This window comes from Marmota monax, unplaced genomic scaffold (genome assembly GCF_021218885.2).
Source record: "Marmota monax isolate L192 unplaced genomic scaffold, Marmota_monax_Labrador192_F-V1.1 WCK01_AAM20220418_F8-fsc00008, whole genome shotgun sequence".
Classification (NCBI taxonomy): domain Eukaryota; kingdom Metazoa; phylum Chordata; class Mammalia; order Rodentia; family Sciuridae; genus Marmota; species Marmota monax.
In genome coordinates, this window is record NW_026694432.1 from 5615257 (window position 1) to 5623284 (window position 8028).

General features: G+C 43.6%; 1 non-coding gene and 1 pseudogene across 1 annotated transcript; both read left to right on the plus strand.

Annotated features, from left to right (window-relative positions):
- The first annotated feature begins 4742 nt into the window (after positions 1 to 4742).
- LOC124075438 (U5 spliceosomal RNA) lies at positions 4743 to 4859 on the plus strand. Its single transcript, XR_006846054.1, has one exon. It is a non-coding gene; the product is annotated as a U5 spliceosomal RNA (small nuclear RNA).
- A 1858-nt stretch (positions 4860 to 6717) lies between these two features.
- Positions 6718 to 7215, plus strand: LOC124075283 (large ribosomal subunit protein uL24-like; annotated as a pseudogene).
- Positions 7216 to 8028: the final 813 nt, after the last annotated feature.

Genomic DNA, 8028 nt, shown 5'->3' on the forward strand with positions numbered 1-8028 from the left:
CTCAAGTGACTGGTGGTGCTTGTGTTAGCTTTCTGTTATTGTGACAAAATACCTGAGAAAATCAACTTGAAAGATTTATTTGAGCTCATGGTTGTAGAGGTATATGTCTATGGTTGGTCCACTCACTTTTGGGCCTATGGTAAGGCAGAACATCATGGTGGTACAAGTGTGTGGTGGAGGAGGTTGTGCATTTCAGGTGGCCGGGAAGCAGAAACAAAGCAAAAGAGGAAGGGTCAGGGGGCCAAATATACCCTTCAAGGGAAGACACCCAGTGACAACCTACTACTTCCTCTGACTAGGCACCACCCCACCTTTGTGTGTGTGTGTTGCCAAGGATTGAACCCAGGGCCTCATGTATACTAAGCAAGTGATCCTCCTGCTTCAGCCTCCCAAGTAGCTGGGATTACAGTGTGTTCCCTCACACCCAGCCCAAAGATCCCACTTCTGAATACTGCTACACTAGGCACCAAGCCTTCAATAACTGAACTTTTGGGGAACATCTCAGATCCAAACCATTTAATATTCTGCCCTTAGCCCTCAAAGGCTCATGTCCATCGACACAATATGCATTTAATTCCTCTCCAAGTGTTCCCATGGTCTCAACAGTCCCAGTACTGCTCAAAAATCCAAAGTCTTGGGCTGGGGATGTGGCTCAAGCGGGAGCGCGCTCGCCTGGCATGCGTGCGGCCCGGGTTCGATCCTCAGCACCACATACAAACAAAGATGTTGTGTCCGCCAAATACTAAAAAATAAATATTAAAAAAAAATTATAAAAAAAAAATCCAAAGTCTCCTCTGAGACTGAAGGGCAAACTCATAGCTGTGAGCCCCTGTAAAACCAAAAAGAAAGTTATGTAACTTTATGATACAATGGCAGTAAGTAAACATCTCCATCCCAAAAGGGAAAAACTGGAAATTGGTAAAAGGAATCAGACCAAAGTGAGACAAGGCAAGACAAGGCAGTAGCATGATGTGAGTGCCAAAGGACTTGGGCAGCCTCTCCCCCTATAACCTTGGTGCTTTTTTTTTTTTTTTAATTTATAGTTAGACACAATACCTTTATTTTATTTATTTATTTTTATGTGGTGCTGAGGATCGAACCCAGTGCCTTGCACATGCTAGGCAAGAGCTCTACCCCTGAGCCACAACCCCAGCCCAACCTTGCTGACTTATAAGACAATTTCTTGGGTTGTCTCCACTCACCACTCACAGTTGGGTTCTTGCCCATCTCCAACTTCTTTGTGTCTCCATGGCAGCTTTGACTTAGTTGATAAACACCTTCATGCATGACCCTCTCAGAGGAGGCTCTTTTCAGGATTTCCTTTGAAATCTTGGGGGAAGCCTCCATAACCCCTCAACTCTGCATTCTGCATGCCTGAAAAAACAGCACATGGACGATGTCAAAGTCTGTGGTTGGACAGACTGGAGCAGGACCCAGGCCTTTTTGTACTAAGGGTGAAGCAGCCTCTGAATTGTTCGATGGCTGAACATGGGGAAATAAATCCCAAGAAACAAATTCCCTACATGGCCCTATTGCAGCAGGACTCCCCAGGGAGTCAAAATAAAGTCAAACAAGTTTACATTTTTACACCCTTGAGTCTGTGATGGATGAGGTCTAGCCAATTCCTGAGATGCCTACTGCCCCATTGCCAGTCATAGTGTTAATCTCTTTAGTGACCACACACTCCTTAACCACAATTTTTTGTGTGTTGGGGGGGAGGTTGGGGATTGAACCCAGGGCCTTGCGCATGCAAGGCAAGCACTCTACCAACTGAGCTATATCCCCAGCTTAACCATAATTTTATATGTGCTTCTTTTCTGGCTGAACTGAGTTTTTTCAAATCTTTCCATTGTGCTTTTGCTTTCTGTAAATCTGGCTAAAAGCAGTAGTAATACCCATGCACCAGCCTGAACAGTCTCCTCCCTTGAAAGTGCCTCTTAATTAGCCCATCATTGTTAAAAAATATTTTTAGTTGTACATGGACACAATAGTTTAGTTTATTATTTATTTTTAATGTAGTGCTGAGAACCAAAACCAGTGCCTAACAGGAGCTCTACCACTGAGCTACAACTCCAGCTCTAGCCCATTATTTTTAAATTCAGTCTCACACAAAGTCTCAGGGCATGAATAAAATGTAAACAAAGTCTTTGCCAGAATGTGACAGGAATGGCCTTTGGTCTAAACTTCCAAGAGTACTCATTCTCATATGAAATCTGAGAAGAACACCCTTTATTCTCCATATTCCTATAAGCATTCTGGTTTACTGAACTCCCAGAAGAATCACACATCACCATGCATGGTGGTACATGCCTGAAATCCCACCAGCTCAGGAGGCTGAGACAGAGGATTGAAAAGTCAAAACCAAACTCAGCAATTTAGTAAGGACCTAAGCAACTTTGTGAGATCCTGTCTCAAAATAAAAAATAAAAGGGCTAGGGATGTGGTTCAGTGGCTAAGGCATCAAAAAATAATAATATTTTTGGTGTCAAACTGTACTGTGTGGTTTTTCAGAGAAATCATTTTCTAATTCTGCTCACCTTTCCACATTACTTCCCACATTCCTGCATCATTGGCATGTGGGGCAGGGGTAGAGGGGCAACGCCAAGGCCAGTGAAGTCACCAGAAGGTAAAGTGGAAGCAGATCAGGCAAGTGGCCAATCAAAGCAGAGCTGGGGAAACAAAACCTAAGAATATGTTTCAGGCAGTTTGTGAGCTGGAGGACAGGAGCCTGGGCCCAGAGCAAACTTCAAGGCAGAGCCTCTGCATACCAGTCTGACAACAGGGAGGCATATTTGACCACCAGCTAGTTAGATGGGTGAACCATCCAGATATTTAGGTGCTAGCAACAATCAGCACAGTTTAAATTCAGTGCCTTTACTGTGAAGACTAACCAGCCCCATTGTACAGAGGCCTTGATGAGTTTGAACACACCCCTGGGCTAGAGTACAGAGCCTCACCCAGTGGGTCAGAGTATCTCTTTTATTGCCCTTCTCAGAACACTCATCCTTGGGCTAGATATAAACCCTGGATTCCAACCACCTACTCAGCAGGAATGATCCCATCCAAATATACTGCTAACACCCCACCCAAAACCAGATAAATCCCCAGCCTCCATAATTTCGCATTCACCATTTCCTCATGTTCTGATTGAAAGTTATAAACGTACACACACACACACACACACACACACACTCAGCCTACAGCAGATGAATCAACACTACAACTGAAGTGAGGGGGGAAAGCAGTAGGCTTAAAATCCAGTGTGAGGGGTATATCCCTCATGTCCAAGGGATGGAGGCCATATATGGATCAAGTAGTGGTTAGGTACCAGGGATTGAACTCAGGGGCACTCAGCCACTGAGCCATATCCCCAGCCCTATTTTATATTTTATTTAGAGACAGGGTCTCAATGAGTTGCTTAGCACCTCACTTTTTCTGAGGCTGGCTTTGAACTCTCCATCCTCCTGCCCCAGAGTCCCCAGCTGCTGAGATTACAGGTGTCCATCACCACACCCACTTAGGGAGGGGCTTTTGAGTGAAGCAGAGAGGGCTCAGCAGATCAGAATAGTGTAAAAGATGTAAAAACACTGTATCACTAACCATCTGAAAAATCTGGACAAGTTGGCTAACTTTACTGATCTCCAGCCTCAGCAGAAGATTAGAGCCTATTTTGTAGGGTTTCCCCACTTTCCACAGTGCTGAGGATCAAACCTTGGGCCTTGCACATGTTAGGCAAGAACTTTACCACTGAGCTATACCTCAGTCCCTTTTAGGTTTTTTATTTTTATTTTTTTATTTTGTACTGAGGATTGAACCCAGGGCCTCACACAAGCTAGGCAAGTGCTCCTTTCCCGGTACTGGGAATTGAACCCAGGAGAACTTACTACTAAGCTACATCTCTAGCCCTTTTTATTTCTTATTTTCAAGCCAGGCTGGGTTTGTACTTCCATTCTTCCTGCTTCTGTCCGTCCAGTAGCTGGGATTTCAGGTGTGTAATCCTGCCTGGCTCTTTTCAGGATTCCCCCCACCCAAGTACTGGGAATTGAACCCAGGGGTGCTTAACCACTGAGCCACATCCCCAGCCTCCATAATTTCGCATTCACCATTTCCTCTGCCTTAGAGCACTGTCCCATCCCTCCTTAACCACTGGAAATGAATTGGATGTCATCTTCTCCAGGAGGGGTGGTGATGTGCTTCCTACATGGTCCCACTCCCCTTGAGTTCGATGCTTGGCTTTTAGCTGCTGTTTCCCTAGGACTGGGAGTTCCCTGCGGGTTAGAAACAAGAGGATGGAACCCTAATTGGAACTATCAATTTACCATTCCCATCCTCCCGTGAGGGATTCGGCACCAAGAAGCTGTAACCCGTGGGAAATGCCCGCACCTATCCGGGCAGAAGAGTGCAGTCCCAGGCAGACTACAGGGAAGCCGGAGAGTGAGAGCAGAGGCCAGCGGGGCTCCACGTCTGGCGCCAGTGGCCTATCAGGTCCCACAGCTGGTACCTGGACCGTCCCAGAGACGCCTTAATTTGCATACCCATGGTGCACCACGAGAAGACAGCTTCGTGATACTTGGGTTCCATCTCAGAGGGGTCGTCTCCACAATTGTAGGACGTGATGCCTGTTGAAAATCTACGTATATATAAACTGCAGCCACAAAGCGGATGCAGAGCAGGCGCTGAATCACCATAAGTAAATTAAGTGTTGTGTCTCCCTGGGAGATTGGAAGTGAGCCATGTACCCCATACTCTGGTTTCTCTTCAGATCGTATAAATCTTTCGCCTTTTACTAAAGATTTCCGTGGAGAGGAACAATTATGAGTCATTGACTAATTTTTTGAGGTCTCACGCTTTGTGAGGCTGCTTTTAAAAGTTCAAGGTTAGACTTTAAAGGCTGCTAATCTGTGGCTTATTGTGCTGTGGTCTTTTCTCTTTTCTTCTTTCTTTTTTTTTTTTTAACCGGCTATCTTAATCCTCTATTTCTAAATATGATTAGTTTTCTGTGCTTAATGCTGTGTTTTAGGGGGTTACTTTCCCACGGACCCACGTCCTCAGAACCTACACTTGAGATTTGTGGGTTTTTTAAGAACAATATTATTCCACTTGGGCTTTTCCCACCATTTTTATTGAGATACCCTAAAAAAAGGTTGTCTGTGATGGTATTTGTTTTTCTACCTGACTTTTGAATTCTATATCCAGGGGTAAATACCTGTAGGTTGTTTGCTGGGACTCTTTCCACTTTTTCTCCCATTCAACTCTAAGTACTCATTGTTAATTTTCTATGTTGGAGAAACAAGACTTCCCACAAGGAGTTTTCTTTTCCCCACCCCTACGCCCAACCTTTAAGGAGAAGAGGTCTACCTATGTTGCCCAGCTGGCCTTTAAATCCTGGGTGCTAGTGATCCTTCTGCCTCAGCCTCCTGAGAGTTGGGACCATAGGTTCCTCCCATACCTAACCTGGAGGTTTGTTTGTTTGCCTTTTAGTAGGGGGCATTACAGGGGATTGAACTCAGGGGCACTTGACCACTAAGCCACATTCCCAGCCCCATTTTGTATTTTATTTAGAGACAGGGTCTCACTGAGTTGCTTAGCACCTCACTTTTGCTGAGGCTGGCTTTGAACTCGTGATCCTCCTGCCTCAGCCTCCCAAATTGCTGAGTGTGTGCCACTGCACCTGGCTTAGAGAACATGTTTTGATAGTATGGACAGTCTAACTTTTGGATGTCACAAGGTTTTAGTCCTATAAGGGAGCTCATCTAATTCTATGGCTCTAAGTAAATATTATCTAATAGCTTTAACCTCCAAATTTGTAGCCATCAGCAGGTTCTGTTGACTTCTAACTTCAAAGCATGTTTCATCTGTTTATATTTTATCACCTCCACTGCTTCAACCTTGATCCAAGATCTCTTGCTGGATTATTGCATTAGCCCCCAAGAGAAGACTTTCCTTCTAACCAGGAACGTTCTCTGGAATTAACTGATAAATTAAATAGGAGAAAACATAGCAAATGTATAAAAACACACATTAATAATTAATGTGGGTCACAGGAGTGTGATTGCTCAAATAACCCAATGAAGTCCAGATGTTTATAAGCCTTTCTTCATGGGGTGGGGGGGGGGAGAATGTGACAATTTGAGGGACAAATGATTATTATGGGAATTAATAGACCTGAAGACAGAAATTAACTTGTAAAATTATTCTCTCTAGATTCTTTATTTGTTTATTTTTGTGGTGTTGGGAATGGAATCCAGAGCCTGGTACATGTTAGCCAACCACTCTACCACAACCCCAGATCTCTCTTTAGAATTTGAGCCAGAGGGACAGAAGTTACCATGTACCAAAATCTGACCAGGCACAGTTACATTTCTCAGTCATTTGTGATAGATGAGATTTCAGGATAAGGATGGAAGGCAAATATCATATTCCTTTCTGAGGACTGTGCTCTTTCACTGAGCTACATCACAGTTTTGGGGGTCAAGTCTTATTGCCCCTAAGGATTTGTCAGAGTAAAGCCTCTTCCAGCACCTGTTGACTTTCATGGGTCTTTAGTTCAAAATACTCAACAATAGCCAGGTGTGGTGGCACACACCTATAATTCCAGCAGCTTGGGAGGCTGAGGCAGGAGAATGGCAAGTTCAAAGCCAACCTCACCAATGGTGAGGCGATAAGTAACTCAGTGAGACCCTGTCTCTAAATAAAATACAAAATAGGGCCAGGGATGTGGCTGAGTTCAATCCCTAGTACCCCCCACCCCGGCCAAAAAAAAAAAAAAAATACTCAACAAAATTTTCTCTTGTGCCACCATCACTGAAGCAGCAGGGACCAGATGAAGTTCAATCTCTTTGTGACTTTTGACCTAAGCAAGAACCATAAAAGGCATTTCAATGCATCTTCACACATTAGCAGGAAGAAGCTGGGACAGAAGTACAATGTTTGATCTACACCCATCAGAAAGGATAATGAAGTCCAGGTTGTATGAGGACACTGTAAATAAAAGCAGATTGGCAAAGTAGTCCAAGTTTTCAGAATGAAATATGCTATATACATTGAACATGTACAGTGAGAAAAGGATGATATGGCACAACTGTCCACATAGGCATTCACTCCAGCAAGGCTAAAACTGGACAAAGACTACAAAAAGATCCTAAAACAGAAGGCCAAGTAGGAAAGGAAAAGGGAAAATATAAGGAGGAAACAATTGAGAAAATGCAAGAATAAAGTAATCTTATTTACAACTTTTATTAAAAACTGCTGAAGGGCTGGGGATGTGGCTCAAGCGGTAGCGCGCTTGCCTGGCATGCGTGCGGCCCGGGTTCGATCCTCAGCACCACATACAAACAAAAATATTGTGTCCGCCGAAAACTAAAAAATAAATATTAAAATTCTCTCTCTCTCTTAAAAAAAAAAAAAAAGAAAAACTCTTGATTCCCATATCCTCCCTCTAGCCACTGCCCTATCATTCCTTTCTTAAAAAAAAAAAGAAAAGAAAAAAAAAACTGCTGAAATTAAAAAAACATAGTCCCTGGGCTCCTTCAATCCTAGCTGTTCTCCCTGGACCACTCTCCTCTATCTCTCTTCCACCCTTCCTTTCCAACCCAATCCCCTACACAGCAGACAACTTAAAAAATAGAGAGAGAGCTAGGTGTGGTGGCACATGCCTATAATCCCAGCAGCTAAGGAGGCTGAGGCAGGAAGATCAAAAGTTTTCAAAGCCAGGGGCTGGAGATTTGGCTCAGTTGGTAAAGTGCTTGCCTCACATGCACAAGGCCCTGGGTTCAATCCCCAGCAACAAAAAAAAAAAAAAAAAAAAAAGTTCAAGGCCAACCTCAGCAACTTAGAGGCCCTAAGCAATTCAGCAAGACCTCTCTCTCTCTCTCTCTCTCTCTCTCTATATATATATATATATATATATATATATATATATATATATATATATATGCACACACGGCCCTGGGTTCAATCCCCAGTAACAAAAAAAAAAAAAAAAAAGAGAAAAGAAAGAAAACGAAATCCAAGCCAAGTATTGTGGCC